The sequence below is a fragment of the Gorilla gorilla genome, chromosome 3 (assembly GCF_029281585.2).
Source record: "Gorilla gorilla gorilla isolate KB3781 chromosome 3, NHGRI_mGorGor1-v2.1_pri, whole genome shotgun sequence".
Classification (NCBI taxonomy): domain Eukaryota; kingdom Metazoa; phylum Chordata; class Mammalia; order Primates; family Hominidae; genus Gorilla; species Gorilla gorilla.
The window spans coordinates 178,863,378-178,878,806 of NC_073227.2; the positions used below are offsets into that span (position 1 = coordinate 178,863,378).

General features: G+C 34.6%; 1 long non-coding RNA gene across 1 annotated transcript in view; it reads right to left on the bottom strand.

The window, feature by feature from the left end:
• Positions 1–15,429, bottom strand: part of LOC129532977 (uncharacterized) — a 107,237-nt gene that overhangs the window by 25,587 nt on the left and 66,221 nt on the right. The window contains exon 2 of the long non-coding RNA XR_008678965.2: positions 5,382–5,760. This is a non-coding gene — a long non-coding RNA (uncharacterized lncRNA). The remainder of the gene's footprint in view (positions 1–5,381; positions 5,761–15,429) is intronic.

Sequence of the window (15,429 nt, forward strand, 5' to 3'; positions counted from 1 at the left end):
TGTTACCTGATTTCAAACTATAATATAAGGCCATAGTCACCAAAACAGCATGGTACTGGTATAAAAATAGGCACACAGACCAATGGAACAGAACAGAGAACCCAGAAATAAACCCAAATACTTATAGCCAACTGATCTTTCACAAAGCAAACAAAAGCATAAAGTGGGGATAAAACACCCTTTTCAACAAATGGTGCTGGGATAACTGGTTAGCTACATGTAGGAGAATGAAACCGGATCATCACCTGATACAAAAATCAACTCAGGATAGATTAAGGACTTAAATCTAAGACCTGAAACAGCAAAAAAAAAAAAAAAAAAAATCTGAAGATAACATTGGAAAAACCCTTCCAGACACTGGCTTAGACAAGTATTTCATGACCAAGAACCCAAAAGTAAATGCAATAGAAACAAAGATAAATAGCTGGGACTTAAAGTAAAAAGAGACGGCAAAAAGAACAGTCAGCAGAGAAAACAGAAACCCACAGAGTGGGAGAAAATCTTCACAATCTATACACCTGAAAAAGGACTAATGTCCAGAATCTACAATGAACTCAAACAAATCAGCAAGAAAAAAATAAACGATCCCATCAAAAAGTGGACTAGGACGTGAATAGACAATTCTCAAAAGAAGATATACAAATGACCAACAAACACATGAAAAAATGCTCAACATCACTAATGATCAGGGAAACACAAATCAAAACCACAATGCAATACCACCTTACTCCTGCAAAAATGGCCACAATCCAAAAAATTAAAAAACAGTAGATGTTCACACGGATGCAGTGAAAAGGGAACACTTCTATACTGCTGGTAGGAATGTCAACTAGCACAACCACTATGGAAAACAGTGGCAGATTCCTTAAAGAACTAAAAGTAGAAATACCATTTGATCCAGCAATCCCACTACTGGGTATCTACCCAGAGGAAAAGAAGTTATTATATGAAAATGACACTTGCACACACGTTTATAGCAGCACAATTCGCAAATGCAAAATCATGGAACCAACCCAAATGCCCATCAATCAGTGAGTGGATAAAGAAACTGGTATATATATATACCAGTGGAATATATATATATATATACCAGTGGAATATATATACCAGTGGAATATATAATATTCCTATATATATATATATATATATATATATATATATATACCAGTGGAATATATAATATTCCACTATATATATATATATATATAGTGGAATATTACTCAGCCATAAAAAGGAATGAATTAATGGCATTTGCAGTGACCTAAATGAGACTGGAGACTATTATTTTAAGTGAAGTAACTCAGGAATGAAAAACCAAACATTGTATGTTCTCACTGATATGTGGGAGCTAAGCTATGAGGATGAAAAGGCACAAGAATGATACAATGGACTTTGGGGACTTCGTGGGAGGAATGAAAGGGGGTGAGGAATAAAAGACTACAAATAAGGTGCAGTGTATACTGCTCAGGTGATAGGTGCACCAAAATCTCACAGATAAGCACTAAAGAACTTCCGCATGTAACCAAACACAACCAGTACCCCCAATAACCTATGGAAAAAGAAAAAAAATAAAAATAGTGATATGCCCAGTATGATGTGATATTTATTAATAATAACCAGTCTAGGCATTGACCAGAAACCCATTTCATCACAAGATTTTCTGGATTTTTCAGGATTTTCCCTCGCTTAAATTTTCTATTCTCATTGAATCCTTAAGCCCATCCATGTATGTTCTGTATCTATGCTAAACTGGAGTTGCAGCACATTCTTGCTTTTCTAATTTCCCCCTGATATTCTTCATACAAACATATTTGGTTAAAATTTCTGGAAAAGAGAGAGGAGCTTACCAAACTGTATCATAAAATAAGAAATTAAACATGGATCTTAATATGCTGGTTCATATGCATAAGTGAATATTACACGTATGTTTGTATAACATGTGCTTTTTCCCCTTCTTTCTTATTTTGGGATGCTAACCATATATTCAAAAAGGGGATAGTTACATTTAATTTTAAAATGATGAAGAAGTAGAACAGCACATACTAGGGACTATCTCTGTCATGGCTGGCAGAGAAAAATATTCTGACATAATTTTTTTAATGTAATGTTACCAAAACTTTCTGCACCACAGTTTCCTGATGTGTAAAATAAACATGACAGTACCCACCTTATGGAGTTTTTGTGCTGATTGAGGGTCAAGCACTTAGAGGAGTGGTTTATGCCAAATGCAAACTCAACAAGTATTAGCTGTAATTATTATTATTTTCATTCCTCCTTTTATAATGAAAGTAAAGAATGAACCAGAATATTATACCTATGCCATTAACCATGAATTTATCTAAATAATCCACCTTGTTTTTCCTCACTGATTCAGATTATAAAATGTTCCACCACCTACATTTGTCAAAAAGGAGAGAGGTTTCTAAGAAGCAAATACACATACAGTTGACCCTCCTCATTATGTGTGGATTCTACAATGGAAAATTTGCCTACTTGCTAAAATGTATTTGTAATTTTAGCACCAAATCAATATACATGGTTCTTTCACAGTTTTTTTCTGTAGGTGTGGAGAGCAGCACATTTTTGAGTCACACACATTCTGACGTTCTCAACTGCAGTCTAACAAAGTGATGTGCTGTCTTCTTATTTCAGCTCTCATACTGTAATCTACTGTCCTTTTTATATGTTGGTAATTTTGCTATTTAAAATGGTTCTCAAACATAGCGCCAAAGCACCATGCTATGGCCTGAATTGTACTGCTCCAAAATTCATATGTTGAAGGCCTAACCACCCCTACTCTCCACCATGTGACTGTGTTAGAGACAGGACCTTTATGGAAGTTATTAAGGTAAAATGAGATCATAAGGGTGGAACCCTGATCCAATAGAACTGGTGTCTGATAACGCTATGAGAAAGATGAAAAAGAAAATAAATTTCTGGATTCGTGAGATAAAAATTTTTTTTTATTTTATTATTATTATTATTTTGCGATGTAGTTTTGCTCTTGTTGCCCAGGCTGGAGTGCAATGGCCACACCGCCCAGCTTCCCAGGTTCAAGCAATTCTTCTGCCTCAGCCTCTCGAGTAGCTGGGATTACAGGCATGTGCCACCACGTCCAGCTAATTTTGTATTTTTAGTAGAGACAGAGTTTCTCCATGTTGGTCAGGCTTGTCTCAAACCCCCAACCTCAAGTGATCCACTCGCCTCCGCCTCCCAAAGTGCTGGGATTACAGGCATGAGCCACTGTGCCTGGCCGAAAATAGATTTTTTTAGAAAGCATGGTGAAAATCATTGTTGTGGGGGTGAAGTGCAAAAATACTTATGTTATCTAGGGCCTGGAAAATATTAAACTCTTTTGGGCTAGGCATAAAATATGTTAAACTTGCAGGTGAGGTAATTTTGCAGATCAGGAGTCTGCAGAATTTTTTTTCTTTTTAATTCCCTGCTACCTGTAAAGGAGTTATGTGTAATAGGAGCCTGTCAACACTGATAAGACTGGTTTGTTTCACAAGGTCTTTGGCAAATGAACCTTTGGCAAATGGTCTCAAAGTCCCTGACAGTTAACTCATTCAAAACCATACAATTATTCACATGAAATATATCTTAAATAATGTGTCTTTAAACAGAAATAAACATAAAACAAGGTTAAATATTGATTGTTTGATGAAATGTTTCGACCAGACACTTGCAGGAACCTAAACCTGTGTTTCCCTTAGGAGCAGTTGTTCCCTAATTACTAACTCAGTGTTTGCAGTGACCTTAGAAAACATAACAACCATGAATAATGAGAATCATCAGCTGTATCTGTTTTGAAAGCTCTATTTTTACTTTAAATTAGAATCTGTGTTTGTTTTTATTTTTACATATCTTATTTTCTCATTTAAGGAAATATCATTCATCATTACACTCAAGATTGAACCCTTTACTAGACTCTTTATCTCAGTTATTCATTGCTTTTATTGTTTTTGCATAAGCCTCTCAAATAATTATTTTGAATGTTCTTTATTCTTTCCCTAAATTCCAAGTTTCCATCTCTTATAACTCTCCTTTAGTCTAAATTATTTCCTTTTCTATTTCTTTAGTGTAGGTCTGCTAGTGATAAATTTCTTAGTTTTTTTTTTTTTTGGCCAGAAAGTGCTGACATTGTGTCTTCATTCTTGAAATATATTTTTGCTAGATACAGTATTCCAGGATAATCGTTCTTTAGTTTCAGCATTTTAAAGTTATTTTCTACTACCTTCTGGTCTCTAATGTTTCTTATGCAAAGTCAATGGAATTTCAAATTATTGTTCCTGTGAGTGTAATAAATCATTTCTATGGTTGTTTCCACAATTTTATCCTTATATTTGGTTTTCAGTAAGTTAAATATGATGTGGGTTTTTTTTACTATTACCCTACTTGAAGTTTTCTGAACTTTTTAAATACAAATGTTTATGTCTTTCACCAATAACAGAATTTTTCAACTATTATTTCTTAATTTTTTTTCTGCTCACTCTGTTTTCTTTTTCTGGAATTCTAATTACACAATGGTAATAATGCTCATGATACTGTCCTACCAGTCTCTTAAGTTCTTGTCATAATTCTTGAATATTTTGTCCCTTGTTAAATTTCACTTCAATAGTAAATTGAAGTTTCACCTATCGTCAACTCAATTTCACTGTCACTTTTTCTCCTTTCCCATTTGCTGATACATCTAGCCTGTGTGTGTGTTTGCATGTATTCAGATATCATAATTTTAGTTGTAGAATTTTCACTGGTTCTTTTAAAAAGATTTTATTTCTTTAATGAGGTTTCCTATTTTTAATGTATTATTAGCATATTTTACTTCATGTACCTGGGAATCATTAGTTATATGGCTGCTTTAATATTCTTATCTGCTTATTCCAATATCTCGGTCAGTCTCCAATGATTACATTTTCTCTTGATATTGGATCATATTTTTCAGTTTCCATGTGAGATTGTGATTTTTTTCATGAGTTCTATCTAGGACTTTATGAACTATATGTTTTAGAGACTCTGGATTCCTTTATGTTCTTCTGAAGCGTATTGATTTTTGATAATAGCAAGTAGTTAACTTAGCCATTCTCAAACCCTCAACTTTGAAATTTCAGTTCAATTATTTTATTCCTAGGTGAAATTGTAATAAAATTTACTGTGCATGCAGAGTTCAGGGATGAACCATAGATTTGGGTGGCATGTATCCACAAAAACCAGGAGCCTCTCTTTAGCTCTCTCCTTCCTGGATATTCCTCCTCACCTTTTAGCTGTGGTAGTTGCTTTTCATACTCTACACCATTTCTCCCTATGTAGGTTTTAGTCATGCCATATGATACTGACTGCTGCATAGTCTTAAGCTATAAAAAATTTCCTATAAAACTTACCCAGTATCTGCATGATTTGGGTTGTTCTTTGATATTCAGGAAATTGTTATTTTTATATTTTGTCCAGAGTTTAGAGTTGTTGTCTGTGGGAGGGATGATCCACTTGGAGCTACTCAGACATAACCATATGCAGAAACTCCATTTCTAAATTCAGTCTTCTTCAAGTTTATATAAGTGTACAAGTCAGCTCTTCTACACATAATTGACCACAGAAATATCAGTGGCATACAACAATAAACATTTATTCCTTATTCATCAGTCTTCATGTCAGCTGGGACAGTTCTACTTTGAAATGCAAATCAAATTCAGGTCTTCTTCTTGTGTTTCATTCTGGGGCCAAAACTGGAGGAGTAGGAGCTCTCTGAGACATGTTCTTCTCCTAGTGCAGAGATTGGAAACATTCAAGGAACAAGCAGAAACAAAAAATGATTTCTTTTAGGCTTAGTCTTAAATCTGGCACACAGCCCTATCATTTCCTCCCACATTCCACTGGTCAAAGCAAATTACATGACCAAACCCAACATCAATGAGCAAGAGGTACACTCTTTCCATGGGAGAGGTAAAATTTTATATTTACCAAGAAATAATGTAATCTGCCAAATTTAAGTCATTCGACTAAGTTATGGGATAAAAGAATCCTACTCTTGAGATCCATAAAAATCTAGTGAGAAAGGCATAGAAATTTTTTTGTAATGTGGTAATTTTATGATAAAATACCAATCCTGGCTTATTTCTATTTCTATAAATATTTATCTCTCTATTTATGTCTGATAGAAAAGAAATGATATTATAAGCAGGAAAACTATGGGCCAATATCCTGCTGGAGTACACATACAAAGATTTTTTTACGTTATTAGCAAATAGAATTTAGTTGTATATAAAAGGCATAATATACAATGAATATGCCAGGTTTATCTCAGGTATGCCAGGTTGGTTTAACACATTTATAAAAATCAAGCAATGTAATTCACTCAGATTACCAAATAAAGCAGGAGTAAAAGCATATAGTAATCTAAATAAATATTAAAAGAATGACAAAAGTCATTATTCACAATAAAATATCAGAATAAATTATACAGAGAATAATTTTCCTCAACATCATTAAGGAAACAGAAACATTACAGCTAACATCATACTTAATAATGGAAAAGTTAATGCTTTCTACTTAGAATTGGAAACAAGGCTACTGTGTCTGCACTTTCCCCCAGTGTTCAGCATTGTACTGGAAATCTCAGTCAATGCAATTAGACAAGCAAAAAGCCTTAATTAAAAAAAAAAAAAGAAACTTAAAATTGGAAGGAAGAGGTAAAATAATCTTTTATTCAAAAATGGCATTTTTTTTTTCTAGAACACCCCCTGAAACCTATGAAAGAGGTAACAGAAATAATAAATGAATAGCAAGGCCGTAGAGTACAAGATACAAAAATTTTTATATGATAGCAAAATAAAATTGTAAATGTAGTAAAAAACTCATTTCAGCTTAAAATAGCATTCAAAACTATTAGAGATATTTTAACAAAATACTTGCCAAACGAAACAATTTTGCTAAAAGAAGTAAAAAAGCGTGTAAGTAAGTGGAGAGGTAAAGCATGATCATGATTCAAAAAACTCAATATAGTTAAGTTGTCAATTTACCCCCAAATTAATCTGTAGATTTAACACAAATCTAATGAATATTCCAGCAAGTGTTTTTGTAAAATTTGGCAATCTGATTATAAAAGTTACAGAAATGCAAATGACCTAAAATAGCCAAAGCAATCTTTAAAAGGAAAAACAATGGGGGAAAAATCACCTTACCTTATTTTAAAACTGAATATAAAGCTATAGCAATCATGTAGGATAAACTTAGCAAAGGGATAGACACAGATTAATAGAACAAAACTGAAAGTTCAGAAATAAACACACACACATATGGTCAATTGGATGTTGACAAAAGCGTCAAGGTAAAGTAAAACCTTAATGACATGCAACTGCATACATATTCAAATGGTTACAATTTAAAATCATAAGCATGAATGTTGCCAATTATATGGAACAACTACATTGCTGGTCGGGAAGTGAAATTGTAAAATCACTTTGCAAAATATTTTGGCAATTCCTCATAAAGGGAAACATGTATTTACATATGACCCAATAATTTCATTCCTATTTACATAAGAAATAAAAACCTTCTGTCCACACAAAGACTTTCATGAAAATGTCTTTAGCAATTTTATTTATAATAGTCCCAAACTGAAAGCAATTCAAATGTTGATCAAAAGGTAATGAGCAAGCATAATACAATATGTGATGCCATGAAATACTGCTCAGCTACCAAAAGAAACAAACCACTGATACATACATTTTGTCATATGAAACAATTCAGAAACTTTATACAGAGTAAAAGGAGCTAGACACAATGAATATATAATTTATGATTCCATTGATATACAATTCTAAACATTTCAAACTAATCTATTGTGATACTGTTAAGCAGTGGCAATGGAAATGTTCTTTGTGTTGACTGAAACAGTAGATTTACAAGTGTATACATCTGCCATAACTCATTGGATTGCATCTGTAAATGGATATTGACTATAGTAAAGCTGAACAACACGAAAAAGATTTAAAGTATGCACCTTCATTTGTTACTACTTAGTTCATACCTCGAATTGTTACTTGGCAATAACTAATAAACTGGTGTGTTTTCAAAGCTGGTATTAATTCTTTTACTTGAGAGCATATCAAGTGATTTCCCATGTATTCTTTCAGGTATACAGTAATCTTCATAACATTGAATTGTAGGCTAGGCAAATTATTTTATTCCCACTTTAAAAGTAGACACTCTGAAACATAGTGAGGTTAAGTTATTTGTGCAAGGTCTCCCAGCTACTAAGTAGTAGATTCAGAAATCTAATCCTCTCCTTTTCTCTGTTCATCACTCAAAGTAATTCACCTGCAATTTGTGTGTGTGTGTGTGTGTGTGTGTGTGTGTGTGTGTGTGTGACAGAGTTTTGCTCTTATTGCCCAGGCTGGAGTGCAATGGCATGATCTCGGCTCCCTGCAACCTCCGCCTCCCAGGTTCAAGCGATTCTCCTGCCTCAGTCTCCTGAGTAGCTAGGATCACAGGTGCCCGCCACCATGCTTGGCTAATTTTTGTATTTTTAGTAGAGATGGGGTTTCACCATGTTGTCCAGACTGGTCTCAAACTCCTGACCTCCTGATCCTACCGCCTCGGCCTCCCAAAGTGCTGGGATTACAGCATGAGAATTGTATATATGTGTAATTTGAATAATTTTCCAATTTGAAAATTGATGTTATTTTCTTTGTTGTACTTTGCAAGACAGAGCGTTGCATAGTTGACTCATCACTACTTAACTTTGTTCTCATTTAACCGCAGCTATTGTAAACAACTAGTTCCATTTGCAACCCACACATGCAGAGAACACTGCCTCCCATGTACTGTTTTTATCTTGGGTGGTTAATGATCCTGAATCCAACATCCACCAAGGTTATAGCTCAGGGAACTCTTTCAAAGCACCCGTTAAAGAGGGATTTTTTTCCTGCCTCTCAGAAGCAAGTTCTATGTGAACTACTGCTTTCTGACTCATCTGCCAAGTCCAGCACATTGCATTATGTCCTAAAGGCAATAGAGGAGTAAGCCAACCCATCAAATTCCTGCCATCAATTTGGTTTAAGCCAGGAGATTATTTCTCCTGGGAAGGATGTTTCACACCATTCAAGCAATCCCTCGGACATGTTAAATATGTTTCTCCTGGTATGAGCACTTTCTATTTAATACCAAGCAAAAAAATATATTTTCTGAACCAGATATTTTCCTTATAGTTGTGCATTTGCTGTTAGTAAGAAGCAGAGGAGATTCAGTTGTGTGGGTATACGTGTGTGTGTAAGAGAGATGGGATGGGAGGAAAAGAGAGAGAAACGAAGAGGGAGATGGGGGAGGTGGAGAGGGAGAGGAAGCGAAAGAAGAGAGGCTATTAAAAATACATGTCTATTATTTATACATCTGGAAGTAATTTCTGTACCAATTAAGAATGCTTTCAGGGTGTTCTTTATGACACGATATTGGGGAAATTTAAAAAGTAATTTACTTTAAAAAATAATACATATCCTGTCTATTAAATATATAATTTTATGGAAAATTACATTCTCAAAAGAGAGAATTTTTTATGGAATACATAACTGTAAGACAAGTTTCACAAATGTGGTAAGCAGAAAATGTCTCCCTCCCCAAGATACCCTTGTCCTAACATCCAGAATCTATGAATATGTTCCTGTACATGGAAAAAATAAAAAAGAGACTTTGTAGAACTGATAAAATTAAGTGTTTTGAGATGGGACGATTATCTGGAATTATCCCAGTGACTCCATTGTATTCACAGGAGTCCTTACAAATAAAAAGGAAACAAGATGGTCAGAGTCAGAAGGAGATTTGAATATGTTGTTGTTGGCTTTTAAATGGGGAAGAGGTCATGAGCCAAGGGTCCAGGCAGCCTCTAGAAGCCGGAAAAGGCAAGGGAAGAGGTTCTCCCTGGTAGTCTCCAGAAGAAAAGAAATACAGCTCTGCCAGTGCCTTCATTTTAGCTCTGTGAGAGCCATTTCAGATGTTTGCATTTCAAATTGTAAAATCTGAGTTGTTTTAAGCCAGTAAATTTGTGGTAATTTACTAGAGCAGCAATAGGAAACTGACACAAGAATAGATGCAGAAAGTACTTGGATCTTTTTATTTCACTTTCATTCTAAGTAGATGACTGTTTTTGCAGTCTTCATGGCTTGGAATTTTAACTGGGGGAATGTGGAACTGGCTGCATCAATTTTTAAGGCAAAATTGAATTGTTTCCAGGAAATCACCAATCTTGACTATCAAAGGGGTATTAGGAAATATTTATCACCCTTCTGAAATTTGATACTATTTTCTAGGAGTGTACTTAGGTAGCATTTGAGCTCTCAGAGTCCATTTAGGTTTCTAGCACAGAGTAAGTGCTTAGTCTATACTTGTTAAATTAATGGTTGGAGAAAATGGCTGCCTACGAATAATTTGTAGGAAAGGGATTAGATAATGAATAAAAACACCTCCTCCACTAGCTGATTCTTGTCTGAGTGGCACCTTTTATTCGTGTGGATTAAGACAGAGTGCATTTTTAAAGAAATGAAAGTGTAATAAGGAGTGATTCGCATATTAAGTCCATATGTTTTAGAGGCAAATAGCATAATAATGAAGGGGCATAAAGTCACAGTGTATAGTGATCAAAGTGCAGGCTCTGACATCAAACCACATTGATTCTAAGGCCAGATCTTTTATTTATAAGCTGTGTGGCTTCAGGAAGTTACTTACCATTTGTGTCTCATTTCCATCTTACATTAAATGAAGAAATAAGTGTACTTAACACAGAAGCTTATGGTGAAACATAAGTGATTTACCACAAGCAATCTGCACAGAAACATAGCAAGCATGCACTGAACACACAAAAAAGCTCAGACACTTAGGAAAAGGTAAGTCCCCAGGTAAAGTGAAGTGTAGTATTTCAGATAGTTGTGCAAGTGATTTTATTTTTACAGAAAATAATAGAAGTTGTTCATGGGATGCTGAAAATACACTTCTTTATGGAGACTTTGGCCTAGAGTGAGTTCTGGGTATTAAAACAATCTAACAGTAGTATTTTAATCTCTTAGGGATACTTTTTGAAAGAGTGAAGAATGTACATCTCAAAATTTGCCAGATTGTTATATTGATTATTTCAAGTTGAAACATTGAAGAAATTATAGTTTCAGAAAGGGATAGCTGACCTCTCTCTTCCAACATGTAGCAAGCCTAAAGATTCCTCTGGAAGGAGTACACTCACAGTACCAGGAAGAGAAAATAGCCCTTATCACCAGAGACTGGGAATTGAGGGCTGTAATATCTCTGAATAAATATACTTAACCAAGTGGCCCTTATTTTCTGCTAGGTTTATATCCCACATATGTTTCCTGACTCCCCTAGAAAATTTGCTCCCCCTAGGGCCATTTCTTCTCAAATTTGTCATTCTTTGTCTAAAACTTATAAAAGCATCTTGCTTTGGCCACTTCTTTGGACTTCACTCCATGTACGTGTAAAACTATACTTTCCTCTTGTTAATCTGCCTGGTGACAATTTAGTTTCTAGATACAGCCAAAGAGCCCACACGAGAGCTTAAACGGGGATGATCTCTGGTGATCTCTGCCCCACTACGCTTTCTTCTTTACCATCTTCCCATATATGTGTTGGCTTTTGATGACTTTTACCCTTTTTAAAGTCATGGGCTAACATTACTAACCTCTTTAACAGGGGAAAAAGAAAGCAACGTGCTCAGTTAGTATGACATTCACTGCTGGCGTCTAATGATCAATTAATTGAAATAATATCTGCAAAGCATTTAAAACAAAGTAAACATCAAAAATATTGGCTGTTGTTAAATGGCTACTTGTATATTACACCAAGTCATAGTAATGTTGCTCTAATTACGTACTTGTATGCTACCATGGCTGCGGAGCACAGACAGAGTTTGTGGACAGTACAACTCCAAGGGGGCACTATTGATATTATTTAGGAAATGACTACTGACTTTCGGTTTGCTGTTGATAAAATGCTGTTATTCCTTGTAATGTCCATCTACTACCGTATTTTAAAATTACTGATTTACAAGGAATACAAAATAAAATGTACAGATTTCAAGTTTTCATTCTGACAGATATTGACAATTATATGCACCATGTAACCACCATCGGAAACAAAATATGGAACATTTTTATCATCCCAGAAATTTCCCTCTTTCTCATTACAGGTAAACAAGAACCTGCCCCAGAGTTAACCACTTTCTGATTTCTATTGCCCTCAAATAATTCTTTGTTCTTAGACTTCAAATAAATAGAATCATGTAAATGTATTCTTTTGTGTTTGGCTTATTTTGTGCAAATTAATGTTTATGAGAGTTATCCAGTTGTTGAGTGTATCAGTGACTCACTTTTTTATTGGTGGAGCAATATTCCGTTCTATGAATATAGTAATAAAATTTGTTTTTCGGTTGCTTCTTGAAAGTAATGGCAAAAACCACAATTACTTTTGCACCAACCTAACAGTAATTTGATTTGCTTCCATTGTGGGACCATAATGAATAAGGTTGCTATGAAATTTCTTGTTAATGTTGATATGGATTTTCACTTCTCTTCAGTAAATGCCTGATTCAAGATAGGTCATAGGTCCAAATGCAGAAGCTAAAACTATAAGGCTTCTAAAAGAATTATAGGAGAATATCTTCAAGCCATTAAGAAAGGCAAAGATTTCTCAATAGACACAACAGTACTCAGTAGAAAATAACAGAATTGATACATTGACTTGATCAGAAAAAAATAGTCTCCTTATCTGAAGACGTCATTTACAAATGAATAAGCAATCCAAGGAGTGGGAAAAAAAGTTTGCAATTGGAGCATCCAACAAAAGATTTTTGTCCAGAATATATATAACTAACACAAATCAACAATAAAAAGACAAAGGCAGAGTAAAAAGCAGGCAAAACACCTGAACATATAATTGACAAAATAAGTTATCTGTTAGAGGACTCGAATTACCTAAGTTCAGGGCTTATTTTACCCTATGGTATTCTGACCATGTGATATTGGGAAAAAAAAAATAGAAAAATAAATTGTAACAAAATAGTAAGTCCAGGAGCAAACTCAGACATATATTTAACAACTTCCCTTTTTAACCCGTTATTCCATTGCTCTCAGTAACCCATTATTCTCACTGTCCTGTGTCAATGATCTCCTCTCACCATACAGTAACTTGGGCTCCAAAGTATCCACTTTATTCTATCTCCTGGTTTTCACTAGAGTACATGTTATCAGCCACCTATTAAGAAATCATGTTTTCTCACCAAAATAACTCATAACATGGCATAGTTGTCTGGTAGCTTATTTAATTCTATTTGTAGGTTGAAACTTATCTGTTAATACAACTATACCTGAGTATTGATTAAGGAGATATAGGGAAATAAGCACTGTGAGAATGTAAGTAACACAATAAAAAGGCAAGAACTATGTCTTGGTCACAACTTAAGTCACACCACATAGGAGCCCTGACTCGACCTGTGTGGAAAAACATAATCCAAACCTCAGACATGTGACTGGAAATGATAGGAAATATGAGATACGCTACTTTCTACTAAACTGGAACCTGTAGAGGCCAGGCTATTGAAATAGCCTCAGTTTCTGGTCTCCTGAGTAATGTGGTGTGATGAGCTGTTACTACTTTTTTTTTCAGATTTGCTTTTGCTTATTTATGTATTTGTTTGTGTTGGTTGGTTGGTTGGTAGGTAGTGAGGACAATATTTAATGATAAGGAGAAATACATATAACATTAATTGAAACAAATCAGAACATGTTATAGAATACGTACAGTTGTTAGTACTATTTTTAATTGCATGATGTCTATTCAAGGATTAAAAATGAGAGTAGTAAGCCACAGTAATCAGTAGTAACTGGGAAAAATGGTAATCTGACTATAGGGTTATCAAATCTAATGCTTCTTGGTCATTTTGCAGCAGTGTTATAAATCTTGACTTTGGGAATTATTTTCAGTTCCACAGATTACTTCCAATAATATAAATCAAAGGGAAAAACATTGCTGGGTTGAGGGGTGGATGGGTGGATGGGGTGGGTGTTCAGGGAGAAAGGCAGGAAGACAGGTCCCAACTGGGCCTTTTGGAGAAAGATGATTATAACCAATATGCAAGCACACTAAGAACAGGTATATCAGGAAGAGGGAATTATTTCTGACAAGTTTACCAAATACTTTTATATATGTTACATCATTTTTAAGCAATGTGGCAACCCTTTACAGGATCTATTATTGTAGATTGGTTTAATGATTTCCATTGATTTACTTATTTATTACTGATGAAGAGCCTAAGTTTGAGAGACATTGAGGAATATTCTCAAAGTCCCAATCAGCACTAAAATTTTATCCTAAATTTGAACTGATCTGACTCAAAGCCCCATATTGTTCCCACTAGCAAGGCAGTATTGCCTGATGGTTAAAAACACAGCTTCGGTGGCAAGATTCTTGGGTGAAAATCCTGGCTTTGTTTCTCATTCATCGTTTAAACTCGAACAAGTCATTTGCTCTTATATGCAACATGGGAGTAACAGAAAACCTATCTCATAAATTAGTTGTGAGGATTAAAAGTGTTACTATAGGTAAAGCCCTGATAAGAGTTCCCAACACATTATGAGCTCAATAAATGCCTGCTCTTGTTATTGTGACACTGTATAACTTCTAGTATGTATGTGTGTGTGTGTGTGTGTGTGTATGTATCCACTTAGCATGTTGTTATAATGTCTGAATATATTTTAAGTGAGTTGAATGGTAATGTGTATTTCTCCTTGAGACAGAAACCTTATTTACTTATTTGCTTATTACACACTAAAATTTTTTGGAAAGAAGAAAAATAAATATGCATATGAGATAGTGGCAAATGTGATAATTATCTTCTGACTGGATAAGCAGTAGAATGAATCATGCCCAGTTACCCAATTAGCCACCATCATCAAAACTATAGTTGCTATCTTGGCATAATTGTTCATATTTTTTTGGTAGAAACATATGGAGTAACTGTACACAGCACTGTCTGACAATTAAAATCTAAATGATCATAGTGCTTCAAGATGTCCTCCGACTAATTAGAAAAGTGATTGAAGAGGCATAATTTGAAAGTTTGTCAGTATTAGGGATTAACTGGTATTGTGCTATTAGATATTGAAACTTAGACTACTTTTATCTAAAAAATTATTAGTGTTTCATCATGTTTATAGGAATGAACTTGAGGAAACAAATCCTAAACAATTATTTCTGCTTATGAAGAACTTATCTCCAAAGCATGGCTTCAGATTTTTCACTCACAGCAATGTAAGTTCTTAGGGGAACATTTCCAGAAATGTTAGAACTGCATAACTCATATTTGTTTGGGGTTTTTGGTTTTGTTTGTTTTGTTTTGTTTGTTTTGAGACAGGGTCTCACTCTGTCACTCAGGCT